Below are 27,195 nucleotides of genomic sequence, written 5' to 3'. Positions count from 1 at the left end.
TCCAGCTACTTGAGAAGCTGAGGCAGGAGGATTGCTTGAGCCCAGGAGTTAATGCTGCAGTGAAATATGATTGCACCACTGCACTTCAGCCTGGGTGACAAAACAAGAATCTGTCTCTAAAAAAAAAAAAAGGAGAGAAAAGAAAAAAACATAAAACTTAAAATAGTCGAAGGAGGGATAAAATGAGACTGGAGAGGGATATTAGAGGAGGCTTTATTAACTGTGATGACCTTTTTTTTCTTAAAAACAAAACAGAAAAACAAAAGCAGAAAGAAGCTATGGTAAAACATAAAGCTAGGTGGTAGATAGATGAATCCTCTTTGGTTTAACTGTTTCATAATACTCTTTTTTTTTTTTTTTTTTTTTTGAGATGGAGTCTTGCTCTGTCGCCCAGGCTGGAGTGCAGTGGCACAATCTCGGCTCTCTGCAGCCTCCGGCTCCTGGGTTCAAGTGATTCTCCTGCCTCAGCCTCCCAAGTAGCTGAGATTACAGGTGCCCACCATGGCGCCCAGCTAATTTATCTTTGTATTTTTTTAGTAGAGATGAGGTTTTGCTATGTTGGCCAGGCTGGTCTTGAATTCCTGACCTCAAGTGATCAGCCTACCTTAGCCTCCCAAAGTGCTGGGATTACAGGTGGGAGCTACCACACCTGGCCTCATAATACATTTTTATCTGTAAGCTATAGTTTATTTTTGCCCTACATTTATAAGTATCTTGAGGAATCATGTTTAATTTGACCGGTAGTAAAAGTTGACTTAAAAAAAAGTGGCAATAAACTTTGCATCAGAGCCAGGGGCACTGAGATGCACCTGTAGTCCCAGCTACCTGGGAACTTGAGGTTGAAGAAATGCATGACCCCAGGAGTTTGAGACCTGGGCAACATAGTGAGACCCTCCTATTTCAAAAAAATGAAAACTCTGCATCAGTTAAAAATGGGATCAGGCACGGTGGCTCAAGCCTGTAATCCCAGCACTTTGGGAGGCCAAGGCAGGTGGATCACTTGGGCCCAGGAGTTTGAGACCAGCCTGCAAAATATGATGAAACCCCATCTCTACTAAAAATACAAAAATAAGCCAGGCATGGTTGTGAGTGACTGTAGTCCCAGCTACTTGGGGAGCTGAGGTGGGAGGATCACTTGAGCCCAGGAGGTCAAGGCTTCAGTGAGGCATGTTCGTGCCACTATACTCCAACCTGGGCAACAAAGTAAGACCTTGTCTCAAAAAAAAAGTTAACTGCCAATTTCAGTGAAAGGGATTGGGTAGATTCAGATGTAAGTGTTATAAGACTGTGTGTCTGTCCCAAATAACTAAGAAGATCTAAGCATACTTCTGGATGGATAAATAGTAATTTCCAGTTGAGATCCATTAACAAATTGGAACTTTAGTTACCTAGCAGTAATTTAGTTAGGTTTCATCTTCAGAATTATCCCATATTGAAGTATTTCTCAAAAACACATTTCAAAACAAAAACATTCATAAAATAATTAGTATAGTATTAACATCCGTGAACTTTTAAGTAGCTAATAGATTGTTGCATCTAACCAGATTTACTGGCATATTCACTGTTTCATCTTGCTTCCTGATCAGTGTTTCATGTAGCTACCTTAGAATTCTTACTGTAATGGTAGCAATTTCTGAATCTTCAGTGATTTTTGTTGTTGTAGTTATAAACTAGATATACACTCTTCAGGTAAAGCTTTCAAAATTTAACAATGTAAATGTGGGAACTGCTATAGAAAGTGAAAACATAGATCTTGACCCAGGTTTTTACTTTCATCATCCCTTGGCTCTCTTTCCTGTAATACTTTGCACAGTGTATGTATAAGCAGTGGCATGGACAAAGAACAAATGGAAATAGAAGTCATAAGATTTCATTGTCTGAGGGTTCCTATAAAGTCATATAGTTCAGAGGTCTCTTAAATTTTCATTATATACCTTTTGATCTATATTATTATTGATTCATTCAACAATTACTGCCTGTTACATATTATTCTTGATGTTGGGATATAGCAATGAACAAAATATAAAAACTATTCATAAATTATATGCATATATTGTACTAATTAACCTCCATTTAAAATGTATTATAATGTATATAAAGATTAGAGAAAATTATAGATAAACTAGATTAGTTTTCGATGTGCTACATGTGATCTAAGGGAAGGAAAGTGTGCACACACACACACACACACACTCACACCTCATACCTGTATGTATTTTTTTGGGGAGTGAGGGGGAGATAGTGGTGTAGCCCTCTCGCCTAGGCTGGAGTACAGTGGTACATAGCTTGCTACAGCCTCAAACTCCTGGGCTCAAGCAATCCTCCACCTAGCCTCCCATGTAGAACTACAAGTGCATACCACTATGCCATGCAAATTTCTTTCTGTTTTTTTTTCTTTCTTTTTTCTTTTTTTTTTATTGGTAGATATGTGTTCTGGCTATGTTGCCCAGGCTGGTCTCAAACTCCTGGGCTCAATCGATCCTCTTATCTTGGCCTCCCAAAATATTGGGATTACAGGCATGAGCCACCATGCTTGGCCCAAAGCATGTATATTTAACAGCATTATTTTTAATCAAGGAAAAAAAATTACCCCAGAGAGATTTTTTTTTCAATATGCTATTCTGAGAAAATACTCCTTTAAAGGGCATATAATAAATAATAATATCCTATAAGTAATAAACATATATTGATAAATATGACCTAGGAAAACAAAAGCTCTTTGTGGTCCTCAATAAATTTTAAAAATATAAAGGGATCTTGACACCAAAAAGTTTGAGAACTGCTGCACTATTGCAACTAGTAATTTAAATATCATTCTTAGAGTTTTACATTATTAAATTGAAGTTAAAAAAAAAACACAAGCTTTCTAAACCAGAACAACTAGAGTAAAAACATTAATTTGAAGTTTTTTTCCCAATGAGAAAAATCATAGACTGTCACCTTTACCATTTATTTACTTGTGTCTCCTAGCTTTTCCACAAAGAATAACCAATTCTTTAAAATTGGGAAGTATATTAAATTATTACATTTAAAATTAAAATACATTAAACTTTCTAGCAAAGGAATGCAAATTAAAGTCAAATAACCCCCCTGTGTTTTTATCCATCATAATGACAATAGTTCAAGTATTGTGGGTTGTTGCAAATGACGTTGAATGTCCATGCAGGTGTTCTGTTGCTAACAGTATAAACTGAAAAAATCTTCTGCAGGGCAGTTGGCATTATGATATCAAATGCTTTGAAAGTCTATGTGCCTTTTGATAGAATTCAATTCTTGGTAGGCATCCTAAAGAAAATTTAAGGATGGGACCAAAGATTTAGTTGTAAGGATATTTGAATCGGCTCACTGCAAGCTCCACCTCCCGGGTTCACACCATTCTCCTGCCTCAGCCTCTGGAACTGTAGCTGGAACTACAGGCGCCCGCCACCACGCCCGGCTAATTTTTTGTATTTTTTTAGTAGAGACAGGGTTTCACCGTGGTCTCGATCTCCTGACCTTGTGATCTGCCCGCCTCGGCCTCCCAAAGTGCTGAGATTACAAGCGTGAGCCACCGCACCTGGCCAGGACCCTGTTTTTTTTAAAAAACACACTGCAAAAAAAAAGACAAATATGTTTTCCAAAACAAAAGCTGTACCGAGAAGTGTGTAAATCTTTTATCTTTGACTTCACAGAAGACAGCTATATTCTCATATCTGCTTTTGCATGAAATCTGTTGGAATATGTTGCTTTTGTTGAAGAATATGAAGAAAATTCAGCCTCACACAGATGTCTAGTCACAAAAAGTAGATGTATTTTAATGACCGCTTCAGATAATTGTGGATATTCTTTGATACTACACCAAAGCTCATCAACAAATGCTAGTTTTTTAAAGGTTAGAACAATGAGATTCTGAAAACCTATGAATGAACTTTTTGTCCCCTGTAACATTAAAATCCATCGGTCTGTCTTGTACTTTGAATGGATTGATTTTTTTTTAACGTAAGCAAGATTTTGTAACATCATGCGTGAGTCATTTGGGCATTGCAAATGTTGACATAATATCAAAATCACACCAGTCTCATCAGAAAAGCTTTTTAAGTGTATTGAGAAGCCAACAGAGTCGAAGTGGTAGATACATACAAGTTTTCCAAAATTCTGATTTTCAGTTGAAAGCTTGCATTTTATAATTGGTGACAATTGCTGTTGTTTTCCTTGAAGTGATGGACGTGCTTTATTCATTTTAGGAAAAACTTCTGCCAGATATCCAATTCTGAATAATAATTAGTTCTTTTAAGTAAAAATTACATTTCATGAAAGCAGCAGCTAGTTTGGCTCACAGATTGAAGAATAATAGCATAAATGGTTTTTCTCAAGACAACAATGCTATTTCTGTTTATGCCAGAAGTAGTGCTTTATTTGTACCTCCCATTTTATCACTCAGAATATTAAAAACATATGTATTTAATGGTTGAGATTCAAGAAAATAGTTTTTACTCTTCTTCAAAGACATTCTTAAGTGAAGTCGCCTTTTTAAAATGTGAGTGCCCAGTGGTAAGGAGTAGACTCGTGGCTTGAGGGTGCAGCCTTGGTCAGGGCAGAGGCACTCGCAGTTTCATCCTGCTTTGCTTTCGCATCATCAGGGCAAGTATCAACACAGTGGAAAAGCCAAATAATACCTTGCCATTATTATGAAGAGTTGTGATCTCAGGAGCCCCCTGAAAGGGTCTCTGGATCCTTTGTGGGTCTGAGGATTACATTTTGTGAATCACTGTGAATAGTGCAACATTAGAAATAATACAAATGTCTAAAAATTAGGGGTTGATTAAATAAATGTTATATGGAAGAAATATAATTTTATTAAAGTTTATGTTAAATATAAGCTTATAACAGTATTTTTCTGTTTTTGGCACCTCTCTAATGAGGAAATCAACATTCGTCAAAGAAAGTGAAGTCGTTGGTTCTGAGCCTCAGTGCTTCCATTTGTGATTAAGAAAAGGGAAGTTGAAAGGCAGAGAAGGCGGCAGTTACTGGCTTCTCCGGTAGGCTAAGGGATGTTTGTACAGCAACTTTATTTTTACAGTGAAAGGAATTGGCAGTGGTATCAATCATTTTTAGATACTTCATAATAATATGTGGAATGTGCCTTCAAAAGAAGTTCCTCCAGTAGACTCAATTTATCTTTAGGCATTTTCTGATTTACATTTTCCCGTTGTGTTCTTCTTAATTGAAAGAGCTTTCAGTTGCTGCATATTATTTAACTTCAGACTGAATTAAAGAAATGAGTTATAAGCAGGTTAAAGGATACAGTTGAGTTGAGCCCCTTGGGCTTCCTGCTAAGACCTCCACACAGGGCGTTCCTGAGGTGTATTATCTGTACTCTGCAGCAGGGAGGAACACTTTTTGTGAGCGGCATCATTGAAGATAGGCTGCTTTGTGCATCTGAGATATTTCTCTTTGTTATAATGGAAGCCTAATAATAATCATGACTTGTCTTGAGTAAGGTTTAATATTTTCCTAAGCACCAAGTTCTAAGGAGGGTTTGATGTTTAAAATTCCTTTCCAAATAGCCATTGTGTTTATTCAAAATTTTATGTCTTAGATAAACTTGGTAAAGTATGCTGGAAGAATATATACAGCATGCTATGTACATAAAGTTTTAAAATATACTATACAAAATGTACATATATACTAAATTATAAGGAAAAATAACATTAAGATTTTAGACTTAAGTTTGAATAGTTAATTCGAATTAATGTTACATGTGTTTTAGTTTGAAGGGCAACCTAAAAAGTTTGTATTTAGACATAAGGTATATTGAGTAAATTATTTTATCCAAAATGTTTTCATGGTATGAACGTTGCAAACTAGACATCGTGCCTGATTCTTTGATCTGTAGATCAGAGAAAAACTTGCATGTTGTTATAGGATAATTTACAACCTGTTAGTCTTAAGAATAAACTGAAAGGAAGATGTAATACTTATCTGCCCTTGGTAGAACAGAACAGTTACACATCGTCAACCGTGTTTGATTGTTGGGTAGGTGGTGGACACTAGGTTCTCTGCAGCTGCTCTGAGACTCCCCCACTCAATCCCCGTCCTGCCCCCAAGTTAGGGTTATTTCACTAAGCATCAGAGCCAGAGGATAGGGGAGGGAAGCTAATGTGTAAGGAAATGGGTGATGTTCTTCTTCCTTCATGGTTCGGGGAACACTTACTCCTTATTCCCTAGATATTGGGGACAATTTAGCTAACACATTTACAAGTGAGAGCAGAGATATACTAAAGATATGCTAGGAAGGCACTAATAATTCTTAGACTCCTATAAAGAATGAGCAAGATCCTTCTGGTTGAAAAATACTGGGTAAAAATGAAATCGTTTTTCAAAGCCACTCATTTAAGAAATGTTACTTCAGGCGCCTACTACCATGCTTACAGCTGATTATTAGGTATATGTTAAGTTCTGTTTAGGAAAGAGAGGTCACAGGAAGCTGAAGATGGACTTCTGTGCAGTAAAATACGAAGAGTGGTTTTGGACACTGACCTAGAATGGAATAGCACTAAACCCTGGGGGAATTGTAATTGTGGCAACTTATGCTTATTATAGCATAGGTAAATACCAATGTGAATGGATAAGCTAGCTGCATTTTGCCCAAGTTTATGATACAGAATATGAATCATATGAGTAATGAATTGAATTCATTCTTAAGGATTATTAGTTTGGGAGGCAGCTTGGCATGATGAAAAGTGAGCACCCCTTAGTTATAATTAACTGGAAGTTTGGTTAACATCACTTGAAGCAGGCAGGATTCACCTGTGGAGAACAGAGTTCTATCTGGTTGCATATAGTTGAATATATATGAGTAAATAACATGAGCAAAGTTTGGGATATACAGGAAGTGAGAAGGGAGTAGAGATAGTTTGATTGGGGGATATAAATTGTAGTACAAGAGAGTTCTGATAAGAAGCTATGGTAAAAATGACCAAAGATCAAAGATGCAAGTTATCAGTCCTGCTTTGTTGATAGTCAGTTGCTTAAAGGTTTTTTTTTTTTTTTTGGTGGTAGTTTTTTTTTTTTTTTTTTTTTTTGATAGGTATAGCAGAGGTTGGGGGGAGTCATATATCAAGGTGGTCAAGTGTTACTTACGTAAACAGTTGGGTAAAATAGTTTGAGGGCCTGTTCTGTTGTTTAGACACTTGGTTTTTTACTCAGTCATTGTGGTTTTCAAATCTTAATTTGTGTGGTGTTTGCTCCTAAGAATACTTCTTCAAAAGACTATAAATGAGTCTTTGCGTGCATATTGAGTCTTAGATCCCAAGACCAAAATACTTTTTTATTGGCTCTGTTTGCGTAAACACTCTTCACCATTTATATGTTTGTGCTACTGTACTTTCATATATTTTCACACAAACTATTGGACTATTTATAAAACAAGACATAAAGATGTAACAGAGAAGGCAGGAAATACTTGACATTTATGTGCCATATCTTACTCTGTGCTTCCTGTCAGTTAAACCACGATGAGAGGAACAGAGACACAGATGTACAATTGCTGCTTTAATTTGCCACTGGGGAGACCAGTTATGCATAAAGCTAGTTTTATTAAACTTTTGTCGCTTGTTGATGCGAGGGACTTTGTAGGCTTGTTTGGTATTATATGGATTGTATGCATCATGTGGTGGCAATTAGATGTTTGCAACAGCACCTAATAGGAACATATATCTTATACATATTTAAAAGGTATTTACTTTTGTGACATTTAGGCCATAAAAAATTGGCACTTGAATTCGTATATTTGATATAAATTCACTATGAAATATTAGGTTAATATTTTGATCTTGAAATTTTAGTATCTAATTATTAACTTTTATGTATTAGTATATCAGGATTCTGTAAAACTTTCAAAGCATTTTGTAGTTTACAGAGTAAATTCTTACTTGGTACAACTTCAAGATGAAAGATGAAATGGAAAGTTAGAGAGGTTGACTTACCTAAGAAAATACAGTTAGTAAATGATGTTCAACTACAACTTGAATGCAGGTGTTCTGATGGTAGATCCTGTATCCCTAATGTTAGGGAAAAGGTTTGTTTTTATTAAATTCCTATTCTACCTATTTCTCAGTGATTTTAACTTTTAGGGTCACCTTTGCTTATTCTTCCTAGAATATCCCCCACCCCCTTTCCTCTCATGTTCTGTCTCTTTGGAAAAAAATAGATGTGGGCTATTTCTTTAGAAATAAGTAACATGTTACTTCCTTATGAAGTTTTTTCAGGTTCTCACAGGTATTTACCCCTCTCTATTCTGTCATCTTTTGGTTGACTTGTTTATTTACATTGTTTTGTAATTATTTGTTTACATTTTTTCTTTTTAGATGTTGAACCACTTTGGGAGAAGGATCATATCTTATTTATCGTTATTTTTGTATACCCAGTAAATAGCATATAGTAGATTTCATAAATACTTGTTGGGGGAATAAATACATGCCTGATATTTATTTTCTTTTTTCTAGAATCATAAACTGGTTAAAGAACTATAATGTGAATCTTTTCTACAAGTTGCCTTTATGGTTTATTTCTAAGAAAGAATTTTATTGTAAAAGTTATTTCCTACTTCAGCTCCACCCACCCCCGGTTCGTTTTTGCTGTTTATGGAAATGAGATATCTTAGTGAAATTATTAGTGTTTTCATCCTAGTTAAAAGTGGAGATAACATATTGGTCCATTAAAATATGTAGCTGAAGAGCTTAATTATTTTAGCTTGCTAAGCATCAAAAATCTCTTACTTTTGGCTTTAATCTGGAAAAAATGTCTAGCCCTTCATTGTGGTCCACTGAATAAATGGAAATAATAATCCTCTTTATTACTTTTTGCTTCTCCCTGTATTGTTTTCTGTTGTCACCAAGTTTTTTGTGCCTCAGTGATTGGAGGGTTATGAATTGTAGTCATCTTGTCAACAGAGCAATAATTTTCACAAATAGGACTTTAGCTTAGATCTGGCCATTCTAGGAATGTCTTACAAAGTTTATATATTAACAGTTTTTCCAGCCAAAAATTGATAGAAGTTACTATGTCTTTTTAAACAATAAATGTAAATGATCAAAGTCAAATTTAAGGATTTAATTTTTAAGATTGAAGGAAAAATTATGAAGCTATATGAGTTCAATTTTTAAGGAGTTTTAAAGTTATTTTGTTTATTAAAACTTAGGTAGACATGTGGAAAATAGTTTATAGGGTTTTTGAGTGTCCTTTTACACGTCAGACCTCCCTTTTTTGTGCTCTTTGTTGGGAGGTGTTGATGTATTTCTGAGTTTGGATCAGAAAAATACATGTATGTATGTCACTTTGACAATAGTCAGTGAAGCTTAGCTTACCACCAGTTGGTTCTGGGAAGCAAGTACATGCATCATGTGAAATTCTATAGAATGCTAAAACAAACATATGAAAACACTAATCTTTTACTGTCTTAATGAAGAATTTTAATAAGTAAATATTAAGAAAATAAAATGTCCTTTGATCTTGACCTAGTTTGACTTTTTAACATACACTTAATATTCTTTTAAACTGTGTTTATTAATAACATATAGAAAAATTTATTATATGTCTTTTGTTTTCAAGCAGCTTATAATCTTAAGAGATAGGACATAGTAAATAATTACTGAATTACATGGGAGAATGAACTTTGCCCACTTCTGCTATAGCATACATATTACTATGATTTGCATTTGCCTTAGTTGATAGATTGTAATCGCCTGTAGGGAAAGTCTTCTTAGCTACTTGTTGCTTTCCTACCTTTCTCCCTTACCCACAAGTGTCTGGCAGATAGGTCCCTAAAGAGTGCTTGTCCAAAAGAATATAGATGACACTGATTGATTGATTGATTGATTTTTTTGAGATGGGACTTGCCTTTTTTTTTTTTTTTTTTTTTTAAGATAAGGTCTTGCTCTGTGGAGTGCAGTGGCGGCATCATGGCTCTCACCTCAGCCTCCGAAGTAGCTGGGACCACCAGCTCATGCCACCATGCCCATCTAATTTTTAATTTGTGTTGAGATGGGTTCTCGCCATGTTGCTCAGGCTGATCTCAAATTCTTGGCCTCAAATGATCCACCCACCTTGGCCTCCCAAAGTGCTGGGATTACAGGCATGAGCCACTGCACCTCGCCCTGATACGATTTCTGCAGGCCATCTACTATTAATATATAGGAAAAGACAATATAGAAAGAATTATTTCTTCTTCTCCAAGGTATTTCTATTTATAAAGGGGATGTTTTTAAAAATCCCAGTACACAGTGTCACATTTCAGTTGGCTCAAAGTCAAATTAAATCAAAATGAAGGCTTTGAGGTTGCCCCTAAGTAAATCAGCTTTACCTGGAACAGTCTCCTTTTGGATTTATCCGTACCTATTTCCCCCCCAGATTTTCCCTTCCCCTCACCTTATATACTCGCAGATCATCTCTGAAAGGTAAAAAAACTTCTCCCCACAACTCTTATTCCCTCACTTAGTGTAGGAGACATCACATTTTCTGTGTCCAGTTGTCAGGGGTTGGATTGTAACTAGGAGTTAGATATTGAACGAGAGAGACAGAAGTTTCTTTCATGGGTTTTAAGATAACAGCCTGTATTGCCTGACAATCCCCCCCTTTTTTTCTCTTTGAAACAAGGTCTTGCTGTTTTTCCCTGCCTGGAGTAAGTGGCTGTCTATAGGTGTGATCACAGTGCACGGCAACCTTGAACTGTTGGGCTGGAGTGATCTTCCTGCTTCAGCCCCCTGCTATGGGAGCGTGCCACTGCATCTGGCTTTACATTTTTAAAGCAGGATATTTTGAGAGGGAACAGAATGTTGTGATTAAGATCACTAGATTCTAAGCCCTATAAGGGCACAAATTTTGGTTGGTTTGTTCACTGCTGTATTCCCAGCACTTAGAACAGGGTCTTGCACATTGTATGTCTATTCTTATGCCAACCACACTATTTTGGTTATTATAGCTTTATATTCTATTTTGAAGACTTGTAGTGTGGTGCTTCCAGCTTTGTTATTTGCTATTTGAGATCTGTTGTGGTTCCACAAAAGATGGATGTGGTTCTCTTTTTAAAAAAAAGATAGACGGGGTCTTGCTATGTTGCCTAGGTTGGTCTCAAACTCCTGGGCTCAAGTGATCTTCCCGTCTTGGCATCTCAAGGTGCTGGGATTATAGGCATGAGCCACCATGCCCAGCCTCCATATAAATAATAATTAAAAAAAAATGTCGGCCAGGCACAGTGGCTCACGCCTGTAATCCTAGCATTTCGGGAGGCCGAGGCGGGTGGATCATGAGGTATGAGTTGAAGACCAGCCTGGCCAACATGGTGAAACCCCATCTCTACTAAAAATACAAGAATTAGCCAGGTGTGGTGGTGGGCACCTGTAATCCCAGCTACTTGGGAGGCTGAGGCAGGAGAATCGCTTGAACCTGGGAGGTGAGGTTGCAGTGAGCCGAGACTACGCCATTGCACTCCAGCCTAGGTGACAGAGTGAGACTCTGTGTCAAAAAAAAAAGAAAAAAAAAGTGTTTTTCCTAATTCTGTGAAGAATGTAATTGGTATGTTGATACAGATTGCATTGAATCTGTAGATTTCTTTGAGTTGTATCTAATTATTTTATGATTTATTTTTATCATCTCTTTCCTAATCTCCTTGAGGATGTGTCAGATTTTTGTATCTATGCAGAGATATCAGTAGTTATTAGAGATGTTTAAGGATTAAATAAAAAGCAGTATACTGTATATGTTTTACGTTGTAAACCATAAAGAACTTATTAGACATTAGGTATTGCTAGCAAATAATAATATAAATAAACCTTATTGTGATATTGTACAATTCCTGGATGTGTCTTTATAGTAAAGTATTTTTTTTAAATTCAGTAAGTGCCCATTACATCTACTGAGACAACTTTGAATTCTTGAACTTTCCAAGAGTACAACAAAGCAGTAAAGCAGAAAACACCTCTGATAAAGACCCAGGTTCGGCCCAGCATGGTGGCTCACGCCTGTAATCCCAGCACTTTGGGAGGACGAGGCAAGCAGATCATTTAAGGTCAGGAGTTCAAGACCAGCCTGGCCAATGTGGCGAAACCCTGTCTCTGTTAAAAATACAAAAATCAGCCAGGTGTGGTGGTGTGCCTGTAGTTCCAGCTACTCCAGAGGCTTAGGCAGCAGGAGAATTGCTGGAGATAATGACACTGTGCTTTAGCCTGGCAAACAGAGTGAGACTCTGTCTTAAAAAAAAAAAAAAAAGCCTGATTCAATGCAGCCTCATTTGTCAAATAATTATTTTTACAGAAGCATCTTCTGAATGTCACCTTGTAAGAAAATGAAGATTTTGTGAATGCTGGTGATAGCCTGTATTTCAGTGACGAAGAAAGGTGGATCTGTTATTTATATCACGTTTCTTCATTGGGTAACTAAGTCAGCATCATCTATTCAAAATATTTAATACTGACAAGATATAGTCATCCAAAGATGCAACAGTTCATATATTTCAAAGTTACACTGGTGTTCAAGTGAATGATGGGTAGTTTTGATGTTCAGTTGAATAATAAGAAGGATTATGTGGTAATTAGTCATACGTTTTTGAAAATCTTATTTTCCCATTTCTCCCCTCTTCCAAATCTTAGGTGAAGAACAAAAACATGGAGTAAATTAAGTGATTTAAAGAGTTTTGCCACACCCTGAGCAGAATAAAAAGCACTGTTGAGAATCTCTATTTTAAGTAATTAATGAAGAATTTAAGGAGGGCAGTATACACATTGGTGATGGGAAGTTTTCAATGTAGCAGTCAAGCTGTGGAATGTCTGTTTAAACTGTCCTCATCATTTTTGGATGGTGGTTGCCACATCCCACTTACATGACTTGCATTGGGCTTTGTAGTCATCGACCACCCTCTATTGTTGCAACCCAGTTTGATAACCTCCAGCAACTTTTTTACTTCTTCTCAAATCATGCCTAAATTCTACTGCCTGACTTTCTATTTCCCATTGTGAACTCTTAGCTCTTATCAGGCTGTTAACTATCTCTAAACTTTGGTCATTTTTGAGTCTCTGCATTCTTTTGTGTCAGCATTCACGTACGCATGCATGCACACACACAATATATTTTACTATCTTTTCCTTTCCCCTTTAGTCTCTCCAACTCCTACCTTCCTTCTGAGGTTCAGTTTAGTTCCACATTATCTGTGAAGTGTTTTCTTTACCTGTTTGACCATCTCCTCTTGTAAAATACTGCATTTATGCATTTAGGTGCTTCTCTCGGTCTTGTTGCAAAAAACAAGTTTCATGGGAACAAGGGCCATGCATTATCTTTATATTTTACACAGTGCTGAGCCTAAGGGAAATTCAATAAATACTTAACAACATTTTACCACGAACTCCATCAATAATAGCACAGGTGCCTCTAAAATTAGATACTTGGGATCTTTTGATTAGTTCTGGATGCATCAAATAAGCATAACTAAACTATTCCTTTTTTTGTTTGTTTTTGAGACGGAGTCTTGCTCTGTCGCCTGGGCTGAAGTGCCTCAGCTTTCCGAGTACCTGGGACTACATGTGTGCATCACCATGCCCGGCTAATTTTTGTATTTTTTAGTAGAGATGGGATTTCACCATGTTGGCCAGGCTGGTCTTGAACTCCTGGCCTCAAGTGATCTGCCTGCCTTGGCCTCCATAAAACAGTTTCCTATTAAAGAAAACCTAATGCCAGGATATTTGATGCACTTTAGTTAACAGTAACTGAAATGGATTCAACTGATTTAAAAATTGATTGAGAAATTATATTTTGAAAGATGAAGGTCTAAATCTTTATTCTTATATGTTTTACTTATTAATGGTATTTAAAGTCTGCTTCTATCTAAGATTTTTACAATAGTAAAATACAAAGTTAATGTATAATTTATAAATACCAAATACAGGCATACATCAGTTAATGACTGGGATACATTCTGAGAAATGGATCATTAGGTGATTTCATCCTTTTGCAAAAAATCACAGAATGTACCTACACAAACCTAGATGGTATAGCCTACTACACACCTAGGCTATATGGTATAGCCTGTTGCTCCTAGGCCACAAACCTGTACAGCATGTTACTATACTGAATAGTATAGGTAATTTTAACGCAATGGCAAGTATTTGTGTATTTAAACAAACATAGAAAAGGTGCAGTAAAAACACAGGGACTACTGTTGTATATCTGCTCCATTGTTCACCAGAATGTTATGTGGCAAATGACTGTATATATCTTACAGTACTAAGCCCATAGCCTTCCATATTTTCATTTCTCATCTTGTGGTTTTGCTGCTTCTTTTGTTTTGTTTTTTTGAGACAAGATCTCTCTCTCTTCCAGGCTGGAGTACAGTGATGCTGTCTCAGCTCACTGCAACCTCCACCTCCTGGGCTGAAGTGATCCTCCCGCCTGAACCTCACTAGTAAGCTGAGACTGCAGGCTCACACCACCACACCCAGCTAATTTTTTTATTTTTGTAGAGATGAGGTTTCACCTTTTTGCCCAGGCTGGTCTCAAACTCCTGGCTTCAAGTGATCTGACCACCTCGGCCTCCCAAAGTCCTGGGATTATGTGCATGAGCCACTGTGCCTGGCCTGCTTCTTGTTTTTTGGGTTCATTTGAGTTTAGAAGCTTAGGTGATTGCCAGACAGTTACAAAGATGATTGTAGGAAGAATCTCATTTTAAAGATCCTGACATGAAACATCAGAACTCTTTGATGATATCCAAGCTGACTTAAAATCGTTCTATGTAATTTAAAGAAGAAAAAAGGATATTGAGCGTGGTGGCTCACACCTGTAATCCCAGCACTTTGGGAGGCCAAGGTGGGAGGAACGCTTGAGCCTGGGAGTTTGAGACCAGCCTGGGTAACATATCAAGACTCCATCTCTTAAAAAAAAAGAAAAGAAAAAAGAAAAAAGATGGCCGGGCGCAGTGGCTCACACCTGTAATTCTAGCACTTTGGGAGGCCGAGGTGGGTGGATCACAAGGTCAGGAGTTTGAGACCAGCCTGGCCAATATTGTGAAACCATGTCTCTACTAAAAATACAAAAATTAGCCTGGCGTGGTGGTGGGTGCCTGTAGTCCCAGCTACTCGGGAGGCAGAGGCAGAAGAATCGCTTGAACCTGGGAGGCGGAGGTTGCAGTGAGCCAAGATCGCGCCACTGCACTCCAGCCTGGGCAACAGAGTGAGACTCCGTCTCAACAGAAAAAAAAAAGATTAAAATAATAAATGAAGAAGAAAAGAGGTAGACTGTGAAAACAGATAATTCAGGGTTTTTTTCACACACACCGGGAGCGGGAAGTTTTGTGCACAGGGAATCTTAAAGTCTTTCAAATGTGTTGGTAACTTGGAAAAAGATGGAAATGTTTATTTCCCTGGAGATCATGTCCTTAAACCTGGTTGCACTGTGACTTGAAGGAGGATCCTAAAATGTCACAGGAACAAAAGGTTGTGATTGTCAGAGAGTACTTGGAAAGGTCTGGATTCGGTGGCAGACAGAAAGCCTGGAAAGAGGTAGTATATATTGGGTTCTTGGTGGGATTAAGGCAGGGCTGACTTCGGCTGCTTTAATAGTGGGATGGGGAAGTTGGGGAACTATAAAATGCAGAAATGCTGGAATGTTGTTTTTGAGATGATTTAGTGAAGAGTATTAAGGTTGTGTTGGAGCTATACTTTAAAAAAAAAAGACTATTTTTTTGAGCCGTTTTAGATTCACACTAAAATTGAGAGGAAAGTACAGATTTCCCATATACCTCCTGCCCCTGCACATGCATAGCCTCCCCATTATCAGCCTCTCACTAATCAGCACCTGCACCAGAGCGGTGCACTTGTTACAGTTGATGAACCTACACTGACACTTTGTCACTTGAAGTTCATAGTTTACATTAGGGTTCACTTATGATGTTGTACATTTTATGGGTTTGGGCAAATGTCACTTAGTAATAAGCATTTAAGTTTCCACATGTCTTTTTGTGGCTTGATAGCTTATTTCTCTTTAGTGCTGAATAATATTTCATTATGTGGATGCACTACAGTTTATTAGTTCACCTACTGAAGGACATCTTGGTTGCTTACAAGTTTTGGCAATTGTGAATAAAACTGCTATAAACATCCATGTGCAGGTTTTGTGTGGACATAAGTTTTTACTTCCTTTGGGTAAATACCAAGGAGCATAGCTCTATGGTGTAAGAGTATGTTTAGTTTTGTAAGAAACTGCCAAACTGTCTTCCAAAGTGTACCATTTTGCATTCCTACCAGCAGTGAATGAGAATTCCTATTGTTCCACATCCTTGCTAGCTTTTGGTGTTGTCAGTGTTCTGGATTTTGGCCATTCTAATAGGTTTGTAGTGGCACCTCATTGTCATTTTAGTTTGCATTTCCCCAGTGACATATGGCTTGGGGATTCTTTTCATATGCTAATCTGTATATCTTCTTTGCTGAGGTGTCTGTTAAGGTCTTTGGCCCATTTTAAAATCATGCTATTTTCTCTGAGTTTTGAGAGATCCATGCATATTTTAGATAACAGTCCTTTAATCTGTGGTTTATCTTTTCATTCTCTTGACATTGTCTTTCACAGAGCAAAAATTTTTAATTTTAATGAAGTCCAGCTTATCAATTCTTTCTTTGATAAGTCCTGCATTTGATATCTATAAAAAGTCATCACCAAACCCACATTCATCTGGATTTTTCTCCTATGCTATGTTCTAGGAGTTTTATTGTTTCCCATTTTCCATTTAGGTTTGCGATCCATTTTGAGTTAATATTTGGGAAGGGTATAAGGTCTGTGTCTAGATTCTTTTTTTTTTTTTGTGTATGTGGTTTTTCTACCACTGTTGGTTGAAAAAACTCTTTTCTTTATTGCATTGCCTTTGTCCTTTGACAAAGATGGTTGACTATATTTATGTGGTGCCATTAACCGTGCTCTCTATTCTGTTCCATCGATCTATTTTGTTTTTTCACCAGTACCTCACTGTCTTGATTACTATAGGTTATAGGTGTACTTTTAAGCTCAATCCATAGAATATTTCCGTTCACTTCTCCAGTCCAGGTATTCAGACATCCTGTCTTACAAATCTGACTACCATTTCCTCACACCTTCCATATCATGAGGAGCTATTTTAGCCTTGTTAATACATTTGGAGTTTTGCCTGTAGGTGATGGAAGCCATTAATTGTCAGAGAAGTAAGTTGATCCTATTTTCACTTTTGGTAAATGACTCCTACTCCAGGCTGAAGAGCCACTGGAGTGGGGCTAGAATAGAGGTAGTAAGGGCTGATCAAATAAATATATGAAAGAGCATTTCACCTAATAATGAGCATGAAGTGATTTAGATGACCTTTAAATCTTGCTTTCAGTTGTTGGTGTGCCTCCCTCTAAGAGTGAAACTTCTTTTTTTTTTTTTTTTTTTTTTTGAGACGGAGTCTCGCTCTGTCGCCCTGGCTGGAGTGCAGTGGTGCGATCTCGGCTCACTGCAAGCTCCGCCTCCCGGGTTCACGCCATTCTCCTGCCTCAGCTTCTCCGAGTAGCTGGGACTACAGGCCCCCGCCACTACGCCCGGCTAATTTTTTTGTATTTTTAGTAGAGACGGGGTTTTCACCGTGGTCTCGATCTCCTGACCTTGTGATCCGCCCGCCTCGGCCTCCCAAAGTGCTGGGATTACAAGCGTGAGCCACCGCGCCCGGCCGAGAGTGAAACTTCTTATAACAGAATACAGTTTCTACCAGAAGAGAGTTATGCTGTGTGGGAATTGGAGGTGGGGGAGGCGTGTCATGTAGCAAAATCTCCTGGGGAACTTTGAAACAACATATCCCTGGCTTTTCACCCCCAGTCAGTGCCAGCATGAAACAGTTACTAATGGGAATCTGCTGTATTCTCAGATTGGGGAACCATTGCACTAGGGCATGTCTTTTCTAAGAAAATGGAAATACTAACTGGGAGAATAAAGGGTCACAGAAATGAAACGGTTTACTTGCAAGTTAAATCTTGTTTGTTGGAGAGATAAATTTTTTTAACTGCCTGAACAGGTTTTGCTGATAAAGATGTTTTAGCATGTTTATGTTTTCTTTTTAATGAACAGAATTAAAACAGTATCTCATAACTGTTAGATATTTCTCTTGTTTATTTATTTCTTTTTGAGACTGAGTCTTGCTCTATTGCCCAGGCTGGAGGGCAGTGGTGCGATCTCAGCTCACTGCAATCTCCACCTCCTGGGTTCAAGTGATTCTCGTGCCTCAGCCTCCAAGTACCTCAGATTACAGGCACCCCCCAACCACGCCTGGGTAATTTTTGTATTTTTAGTAGAGACGAGGTTTCACCATGTAGGCCAGGCTGGTCTTGAACTCCTGACCTCAAATGATCTGCCTTCCTGGGCTTCCCAAAGTCCTGGGATTATAGGCATGAGCCACTGCACCTGGCTGATATTTCTCTTTTGATTTTGAATTCTCTTTGTTTTCAGAACATGCTCAAAAAAAGAGTTAAACTTGAGACCACAGGTATGGACAGGTCTAGGTATTCAGTCTGTTTGGCTGTTTTGCAGGGTGCTATAAATGCTGCCCTGATATCAGTGTATTCTGATACCAGGTTAGCCCAAGTGGCCAATGATGGGAAGTGAAGAACTATGTGAAAGAACTGGAATTTCAGGTTTGGGTAGTGAGTAATTGTGGCCCTGCCTTCAGAGTCCTGGAACTTTTCACCTGGTTGTCAGCAAAAAGGCAAACACATAGAGAAGTCAGTCTGTTTAGTTTGATCATACTGATTTTTTTTTTTTTTTATTATTAGCATGGTTGAAGCTAAGGTGACCTTGATCAAGTTGCCAAAACCTGTTTCAGGTTTGCTTAAGTCACCAGAAGTTTGATTGAGACATCCTATACAAAAAAAACACATCGATTTGTGCTTTATTTACATAAAAATAAAACTATACTTTTGATAACGTCCTGGACACTTCCCTCTGCTTACTCCCCCTCAATTAAAAAATGCCTAATTTAAATTAAAGAACCCGGCCAGGTGCAGTGTTTCATGCCTATAATCCCAGCACTTTAGGAGGCCTAGACGGGAAGATTGCTTGAGCTCAGAAGTTTGAGATCAGCCTTGACAAGATGGTGAGACCCCTTCTCTACAAAAGAAATTATAAAAAATTAGCCAGGTGTGGTAGTACACACCCATAGCCCCAGCTACTCAGGAGGCTGAAGCGGGAGGATCACTTGAGGCCAGGAGTTTGAGGCCATAGTGAGCAAGGATCATGCCACTGCACTCCAGCCTGGGCAACAACGAGACCGTCTCTAAAAAATAAAAATTAGTTCCTCGCCCGCTGGGTGCTTAAATTGGGCGGATAGTAGCAAACCGGCTCCGCTAGAGGACAGAGCCGCCCAGCCCCGCTCCCCTCGGACCCATCAGTGCGCTGCCCACACCTCCAGGCACCTGGCCAGTTGGGTCCTGAAGTAGCTGAAATGTGAAAAAGGCAGCAGTCCCAAAGTGAAGGAACACCTGCTGCGTCTCAAGCGCCTGGAAACCAGAGGCCCAACAACATCTGTTGCTTTTGTTGGTGCTGTTGTTGCAGCTGCTCCTGCCTCACTGTTAGAAATGAAGAAAGAGGGGAAAATGCAGGAAGAACCACACACAGTACAAAAATGGAGAGTATCCAGGTCCTAGAGGAATGCCAAAACTCCACTGCAGAGGAAATATTGCCCTGATCTCAAAATTTTGACAAGATGATAAAGGCGGCCCCAGCAGGAAGAAACCTTTTCAGAGAGTTCCTCTGAACAGAATACAACAAAGAGAACCTACTTTTCTGGCTTGCCTGTGAAGACTTAAAGAAAGAACAGAACAAAAAGTAATCAAAGAAAAGAGAAAAGGCTAGAATGATATATAAGATTACATTTCTATACTATCACCAAAAGAGGTCAGTCTTGATTCTCGAGCTAGAGAATTCTTGAGTTAGAGAGGTGATCAATAGAAATTTGTTGGATCCTAATCCTCACATGTATAGTTCTCTCCAGCCCCAAGTAACATCTTTTCAGATGAATTCAAGGGGATGTTCAAGACTTTGACTGTAATGAAAACACTACAAAAGGCAAAATGTTGCCCTAACTGATAAAAGGTCCCAGTTTGGGAATTGATTTTATTCCTATGACGAAAGCTCTAAGATGAGTAGGGAAAAGGAACACTATCAAGCATTGATGACAATAACCAAATGTAATATTTTTAAATATGTCATGTGCAATGTGAAATTCATTCTTCCTTCATTATTTCTCATATTAAATCTCATTTAAGAAATTTTAGAATTTTAAAACTGTTGACTTATACCTAACTGCTATCACTGCATAACAGCTTTTAAACAGTTAGAAACAAACATTTTAGAATAAAAAACAGATTGTGTTTCTGTCCTAAGCTTGGATACGTTTCCTTTCTAAAGATCTAGCTCTTATTGCTGTATTAAAAGAATGCCACCTACAATGCTTACTAATGGAAATGTGTGTCCACAGATGCACGTAGGGAGCATAGTGTAAAAACATCAGGAACTTAAAATTACAAATTTGATTTCAAGTTACATTTCTGTCTCATGTGACTTTGGGCAAATCGTTTATCTTCTCTGAGTTCATTTTCTCATCTGCAAGTGACAAATAAAATACTTAATTATCAGGATGGCTGTGAGCATTAAATAAAACAAACATGGAAAGAATAAAATGTGACATTTTATCAGAGTTCTTCAACTCAATAATTGTTATTTTATGCTTGTATTAAATGTCATTTTAATGCGCTTTCCCCTATTTTTTTCTAAAACATACATTAAACATCTGATTTAGCTATTCATCAAAACATATAATCATATTTTAAGATGGAACACTTTATCAGTGTTATTGCTTTGCTCAATAATGTGATCCCAAATCACTACTTTCAGTTCACCATCACCTCAAATCTATAGAAATGTTTCTTTCAATGACATAGATACATAGATAGATAGATATACAATTGTAGGTTAAAATTGAAGTTTAAACAAGAGAAGTCATTTGAAAATTTTATTTCCAAAGGAAATAAAACAACGTCCCAAGGACAGAAATAATATCAAGTTATTTGCTAAATATATAAATGAGTTATAGGCCTAAGACTAAGATATAAGAGATTGACAATTAGAAAACACTTTTTAATATTAAGGTAGTATGATTTCCTTTAACAATTTTACAATAAAAATAAAAACTTAATAAAAGATGGTAACAGGCCGGGCATGGTGGCTCACGCGTATAACCCCAGCACTTTGGGAGGCTAAGGCGAGAGGATCACTTGAGCCCAGGAGTTCCAGATCTGTCTGTGCAACAAAGTGAGACCCTGACTCTAAGAAAAAATAAAAATGTTTATAATAAAAATAAAATTTTAAATAGTAATGTGTCCATGAAACCTTTAATTTTAGAGTAGTTTTATATTTACAGAAAAACTAAATAAAAAGTTCCCCTTACAGACCTATGGGACATCTGTCAAAATTAATAAACCAGTATTGGTCATTAAGTTCATACTTTATTCAGATTTCCTTAGTTTTAACCTGAGGTCCCTTTTCTGTCCCAGGATCCCATTCAGGATACCACATTACATTTAGTTGTCATGTTTCCTTAGGCTTCTCTTACTTGTGACAGTTCTGAAACCTTCCTTGTTTTTGATGACAGTTTTGAGAAATAAACGGTATTTCGTGGAATGTCCCTCTGTGGAGATTTGTCTGATGTTTTTCTCATGACTAGACATGGGTTTCTGGTTTTTGGAAGAACACAAAGGTAAAGTGCCATGCTTATCACATGATATCAAAGGTACATGCCATCATCAGGACTCCTCTTAGCTGTGACAGTCTCTCAAACTTTAGGCTACTCTTAGCTGTTGATGTTAACCTTGATCACTTAGCTGAGTTAGCATCTATTATGTTTCTCCACTGTAAAGTAACACTTTTTTTTTTTTTTTTTGAGACGGAGTCTCGCTCTGTCACCAGGCTGGAGTGCAGTGGCGTGATCTCAGCTCACTGCAACCTCTGTCTCCCGGGTTCAAGCGATTCTTCTGCCCCAGCCTCCCGAGTAGCTGGGACTACAAGCACATGTCACCAAGCCCGGCTAATTTTTGTATTTTTAGTAGAGACGGGATTTCACTGTGTTGCCCAGGCTGGTCTCGAACTCCTGAGCTCAGGCAATCCACCTACCTCAGCCTCCAAAGTGCTGGGATTACAGGTGTGAGCCACTGCACCTGGCCAAAATAATACATTTTTAAAGAGATTATATTGAAGGTAAAATTTCTGGACATTTACACTGAGCTAAACAAATTCTGAGCAGATTCTTCAACCCTGATACTAGTTTCCATTAAGTGATTACTAATACATGCTATAAAGAAAATACAGTAAAGTAGAAAAATAAAAGTCCAAAAGTCTTAGCCTGAATATTCACCTCATAGAGGTGAAAGTGAATTTTTCCCTTGAACTATCTGTGTAAATAATTACAATAATCCTCCATATACTTTCAATATTAAATATCTTAGTCTTACTAATTGTCATAAGAGGTAACGTAACTTTAAACTGGCAGTTTTGCTTAGTGCATTTCTCTATTGCCCTCCACTAGTCAGTGAACACTGAATATTGAAATAATGTGAAAGACCTAATGTATTTCCCGCCGGCTTTAACCTATTTGTCATAAATATGTTTCTTGTATATGATTTTTAAATGTTTGCTAAATAATGTGTTTGGTTTTGTAAAATTATATGTCAAATGTGTATAAATTTTTACTACCATGTTCATCATACTTAATCTATAACCATATATTGTATTCCACCAATATTTATTAGTGGACAATAAAGAAGTTTTAAATGCATGAATACAACTTAAGAGACACCATACTTGGTTATTTTGCAATGCCAGAATAACAGTGGGTACTCAATAAATTGAATAGTTAATCCAGATTGTGTTTCCTCCAATTTAAGCTTTTCTGGTTTTTTTAATTCCTCCTTCCTAAAATCAATTTTTTCATTTTACCTATGTACAATAATATACTTCTGGCAAATGCTAGAATTTTCACCATGTAGTAGAATTTGAGCATGACAATAATGTAAAAAAATTCAGAAGTCTCAAACTAGGTAGCTTTCTTTGAGTTTTCAAAGTAAATCAAAATAGAGCTGTTTTCATTTTACTATATTGTGGAAATCTATGGATGTTAGTGTAAAATGCGTGTGCATTACACTGACTTAAAATGTTTTGAATTAATAAAGAATTCAACAATGAAAAAATTAATTAAAAAAAAGAATGCTTAATTTTAAGTAGCTATCTTGCATACCTACCTAAAATATATTCATAGTAAATACATGGTACCTGTTTAGATTGCAAAAACATAGTTTTAAACTTTCTCTCAACTTTCTTAAATTCACTGAATATTTGAAAAAATTTAAATGAAAAGTTGGGGTATAGAAACATTTTCAATTATGAGAACACTGAGTGCAGTGAAATGATTTGTTTGCCTTGTGACATTAACTTGTGTTTTTTCCCTTCAATTTTGTGTGTAGAGTACCTGGTTTAGAGAAAGCAGGAACTGAGAAAGTATGACTATTCTTTTTTGGGAAAGTTCAACTCTGGTTTCTTAACTATACCTACATTTTGGGATGTTTCTTTATTGTTTTTTCCATATTTGCATATTTTAATGTAAATTCTAGCAATAATACTGTATTTAAAATAGCTAGAAAGGCTAGGTGTAGTGGCTTATGCCTGTAATCCCAGCACTTTGGGAGGCTGAGGTGGGCAGATCATTTGAGCTCAGGAGTTCAAGACCACCTTGGGCAACATAGTGAGACACTGCCTCTACTGAAATTACAAAAATTAGCCAGACGTGGTGGTGCACACCTGTAGTCCCAGCTATGCGGGAGGCTGAGGCATGAGAATCACTTGAACCCCGGCGGAGGTTGCAGTGAGCCGAGATTGTGCCACTGCACTCCAGCCTAAGCGATAGAGCAACACTCTGTCTCAAAAAGAAAAAAAAGAACTAGAGAGAAAAATATCAGTGCAAATCTATTTTGAAGTATTTTAATGAGTTACTAAATTGTGGTAGCCTTCTAAAAAGGCTTATACATGTTTCCTTTTTACTTTTTAGGCTGAGTGAAAATGTAAGGCAAGATGATATGACATAGTAAACTTGGGAGATAATAGTAAAACTCTAAGATTTAAAGTAGTAAATAGGGAAATCTACAAACTCTGCGCCAGTTGTTTCAGTTAAAAATATGGTTGAAAATGATTTATCCCAAATATCAAGAGATAGCATAATATATAAAAGCATTTTAATTGACAGTTGTACTGGGGTATGGTAAGGTACTATTGCTAGGTATTTGTCTAGGGGTTTTCTTATTTTTCCAGATATTCTGCTAAGGGAAAAATATTAATGAAGTTCTATTAATATACATACAAAGGTACCAGTAGGAAATCTGAGCTTTTCTTGCTTTCTTTGCCACTAACTGGCTGTGTGTCCTTGGACACATCAGAATGCTCTAGGCCTAAATTCTTTATCTTTTTGGTGAATATGTTGTCCTAGGTAATCCTTAGGTCTTTTTCAGCTCTAATATCCTGTGATTTCACACTTTTTAGATTGAGAATTGGCAACCTTTGGAAGACTGTGTGCAATTTATCTTCATACCACTGACTTCATTTCTGCTGGGAGCTAATATAGAGCCTTCTACCATATTATAATAGAAAACAGATTTTTTAAAAGGCCAAACTATGGTCCGTCACACAGGAATTCAGTCATTACAGATTATGAGTTTATTGCTTGCTTCTCATTTCTACTTTGTATAACTTCACTTCTTTTCTCTCACTTTCTTACTCTGTTTTCTTTCATTTCTGTTATATTTTTTCAATGGTTTTTCCAAATATTGCATTTCTTATCATGACTATCTGTATATATTGAAAAGAGCCGTTTATTAGGTTACCACATCTTGTGAAAGTTCTTTCTGTTCAGTTACTTGGTGTCTAGAGTTACTATAGCATTCTAGTTTTTTAGTTACTGCCAACCTACAAATATGTCATATGTACATAAACAGACACAGTCTGAATTACATACTTTATTAGAGAAGTCATTCAACCATGTCATTGCTTTAAGCTAGTATATTTCACCTTCTTTATCCCAGAATTGTCTGATCTAAAACCTTTTTGCTTGTTTGATTCTCTTTATATATTAATTTTCTTTCTGTTTTTTTTTGAGACGGAGTCTTGCTCTGTTGCCCAGGCTAGAGTACAGTGGTGTGCCTCGGCTCACCACAGCTTCCACCTCCTGGGTTCAAGCAATTCTCCTGCCTCAGTCTCCCAAGTAGTTGGGATTACAGGCGCTCACCACTATGCCCGGCTAATTTTTTTGTATTTTTGGTGGGGATGGGGTTTCACCATGTTCTTCAGGCTGGTCTCAAACTCCTGACCTCAGGTAATTACCCGCCTCGGCCTCCCAAAGTGCTGGGATACAGGCGTGAGTCACGGCACCGAACTATTTATTAATTTTCACCATAAACAGTTGGTACCATAGTAACTTAAAAGGAGAGCAGTGATTTTCGGCCGGGTGCTGTGGCTCACGCCTGTAATCCCTCCTTTGGGAGGCCGAGGCGGGTGGATCACGAGGTCAGGAGATCGAGACCATCCTGGCTAACACAGTGAAACCCCGTCTCTACTAAAAAATACAAAAAATTAGCCGGGCGCGGTGGTGGGCGCCTGTAGTCCCAGCTACTCAGGAGGCTGAGGCAGAAGAATGGCGTGAACCCAGGAGGCGGAGCTTGCAGTGAGCTGAGATGGCGCCACTGCACTCCAGCCTGGGCGACAGAGCAAGACTCCGTCTCAAAAAAAAAAAAAAAAGGAGAGCAATGATTTTCTAAAAATATATTTATGAATTCATGGGTTTAATATCCTTGTGTCTAAAAACCTTTCTGAAGGAATCTTAAATTTACATTCAATCAGTGATCAGTTTTGACTATCATATGTTTTTTTAGTACCTGAAATCTTATATCATAAATTAAACAAGTAACCATTTGAATTGTTTATAGTAGCTAGTAGTGTGGCTGAGGGTTTTGTGTTTACCATCAGTGAAGTCATTTTGTTTGGAATGAGGCATAATGGGACTGTGTTAGGGAAGCTTGCCAGACAGAGTGAAGTCCTAGCCTTGAAGCAACAGGATTTGTTAAAAAGACGCCAAACTTTTAAGCACTGGAATAGAATTACAGTTTTGTTGATAATGGGCTATAATGTTCTTTTTCTGGAGTCTAGCAAATAGCTATGGTAATGGAGACTTCCAGGGAGTACAGAAATGAGACTTAAGGAATTATTAGTTACCTAGCATGCACCTGTTACATATTTCTTGCATATACTTAACAGCGCTAAAGAAGCTAATGTTAATTCAGTGCATGTTATGTGCCAAGTATTCTGCACATGCATGTTTGCATCTACATAACAACTCTAGGTTTTGGTATTACTTACTTTACCCGTTTTACAGAAGGAGGAAACTTGAGACTGATACCTATTTTATGGAAAGAGGAGACAGAGACACCAAGCAAGTAACTTGTCCAAGGTCACACTGCGGAAGATTGGCACCCAGTCGGTCTGACTCCAGAGCCTGTTCTCTGAACTTTGTGTTACTATTTTACTTTAACTCCAAAGCTTATTTTGGGGATGAGAGGTTAGAAACCTTGTTGCTAAGTATTCCTGTGGCATGTCTCCTTGGAGAATAAGAATATGGTCCTCACCCAATTAAGAGACATCTGAGCCAGCCTAAGATTTTTTATTATCTGGTAGATGTCTGCCTGAATGCCCTCTGAAAACTGCAAATAAGTTGACTGCTTATGTCTGTGTGATGAAGAAATAGTTTCACTTATGTTTTTTCTTGTTACTTTATAAAGACTGACACTTTGAAAAAAACATGTTTGAGAACTATTAATACAGCAGAGTGCTTCCTGACTATAATAGATAATTAAGGATGGGTAAATTTAAACAAGTTTTAAATTTACTGAGGACCTTTCAATTTGTTAGGTTAGAACAGAAGCCTTTTTTCTAATCTGAGTGCCCATATTTTTTTTCCATCTAAGAGCGTATTTGAAGAATTAGATGATGCATTTAGTTTTGGACATGTTTTTTACACACTGACTTCAAGGGGCACTGATGTAGACTTGTCTGATAGTTTAGTGACTGGATTTGGAGCTCAGAAGCTGA

The 27,195-nt window shown here is 37.5% G+C and overlaps 1 protein-coding gene and 1 pseudogene across 11 annotated transcripts in view; both read left to right on the top strand.

Moving 5' to 3' along the window:
• ELF1 (E74 like ETS transcription factor 1) overlaps positions 1-27,195 on the top strand; it is a 125,718-nt gene that overhangs the window by 48,742 nt on the left and 49,781 nt on the right. For 3 of the 11 annotated variants that reach the window (XM_063619048.1, XM_063619056.1, XM_063619051.1), the window contains one exon: positions 12,292-12,374. The exons of the other annotated variants lie outside the window; for them this stretch is intronic. The gene's annotated coding sequence lies outside the window, so the exon portion shown is untranslated. The remainder of the gene's footprint in view (positions 1-12,291; positions 12,375-27,195) is intronic. 11 annotated transcript variants of the gene reach the window in all.
• Positions 19,347-25,505, top strand: LOC129464235 (regulator of G-protein signaling 17-like; annotated as a pseudogene).

This window comes from Symphalangus syndactylus, chromosome 15, assembly GCF_028878055.3.
Source record: "Symphalangus syndactylus isolate Jambi chromosome 15, NHGRI_mSymSyn1-v2.1_pri, whole genome shotgun sequence".
In the NCBI taxonomy this organism is placed as follows: domain Eukaryota; kingdom Metazoa; phylum Chordata; class Mammalia; order Primates; family Hylobatidae; genus Symphalangus; species Symphalangus syndactylus.
The sequence above is the reverse complement of the archived record's forward strand: the minus strand, read 5'-3'. Positions and strand labels throughout refer to the sequence as shown.